This window comes from Cebus imitator, unplaced genomic scaffold, assembly GCF_001604975.1.
Source record: "Cebus imitator isolate Cc_AM_T3 unplaced genomic scaffold, Cebus_imitator-1.0 Scaffold370, whole genome shotgun sequence".
Taxonomy (NCBI): Eukaryota; Metazoa; Chordata; class Mammalia; order Primates; family Cebidae; genus Cebus; species Cebus imitator.
Genome location: NW_016107685.1, coordinates 1,928,651 through 1,930,250, shown reverse-complemented (window position 1 = coordinate 1,930,250; position 1,600 = coordinate 1,928,651).

The following is a 1,600-nucleotide window of genomic DNA, read 5'->3' as shown; positions in this document are numbered from 1 at the left end:
ATTCACCCGCCTCGGCCTCCCAAAGTGCTGAGATTACAGGAGTGAGCCACTGTGCCCTGCCGCATGACTCTTTGATGTTGCTGTTACACCAGGTGACTGCCTCAAGTCACCGTGAGGTGCCAAGAATGCAGAAAAGGGATGGAAGTGTAGCGAAGGATGTAAAGAAACAGATCACTGGAACTGTAATTTGTCCCACACGCTGACCCAAATCAAATTTCAATGATTGTTCTGACATCCCAGGCACTACACAAAGAGACAGGCTTGTAGACCAGAATGCTCTCTGAGATTGTGATGTTTGCTGCCTCCCCTATGGAATGACATGAGAAAGGGTATGAAGCTCAATCTCAGTCCACCCTTAGGAATTAGTGAAGAAATCTTGTTTAAGAATCAATGAAAAAAAAGAAAAGAATCAATGAAAATGGGTTTGTGTGCTTTTTACAAATATAGAAGAGACCTCTAGTGGAAGAAAAATAGAATTTATATATTCTTTTTTGTTTTTAATTTCTTATTTATTTATTTATTTATTTTTTAAGATGGGGATTCACCATGTTGGTCAGGCTGGTCTTGAACTCCTGACTTCAGGTGATCAGAATTTATATATTCTAAATCCTAGGTCAAACTGAAAGAAAATAAGCAAATTTTATAACAAAAGCTAATAGTTGATAGTTTTTGAAAACCTTTAATATGCTACATGAGACCGCTTTTGTAATTTTCTTAACAATTCTATGAGACAGGTAATAATATTATCCACATTTTAAGGATGCAGAGAAAAGTAATTTGTCAAAAGCCACACAGGAGGAAATGTAGCGCTGGGAATCAGACCCACAAGTCTTCCTAGACTCTCTGTATATAACCAAAATTATCTACAGAGCCTGTGTGGCAAATAACATGTATAATATCTGCATAGCAAAAGATACAAAATTAAACAATATAAAGAAAACATAGAAAACTTAAAGTATAAAACAAGTGAACAGCATAAAACCAACTACATCATTTATGCTTATAAATGTAGATTGCTTGAATTCCTCTATCAAAAAGCACAAAGATAAATAAAGTTTAAAAAATTGAATTACATATCACATGAGAAATATCTAAAACAAAATGATGCAGAAAGATAAACAAGTGTGAATAAACAAGGATACAAAGGATAGACAAGTGTGTTTCAAAGACATTTAAATGTGATGGAAGCAAGTCTAAAAAAATGGAAAGCAGAAAAAGTAAAATTTAACTTAGAAGGCATTAACCAGAACAAAAGGTAGTTTGTACAGTTAAAAGGAACACTTCTTAATTAAGGTGTAAGTCATGCTAGTTGTATACATCTCTTCTTAACACTCTCTTATTTAAAATACAGAAATACTGTTTCTTAGTGATAGTCAATTCATTTGCCCACTTTTTAAATTTTTTATTATTTTTCATAGTTCTCTTTTAATTCCCCTTGATTCTTTAAAGACACATGTCTAGACATTAACTGCAGTTTAACATGCTTGTGACTCATCTACCCAAAACTTTCTCCTCAATGGATGGATTTATACTGTTACTGAGGCACAATTACCTAATTCCAGGATCATATATTTGAAGCACTAGAGTCCAAAATTGATCA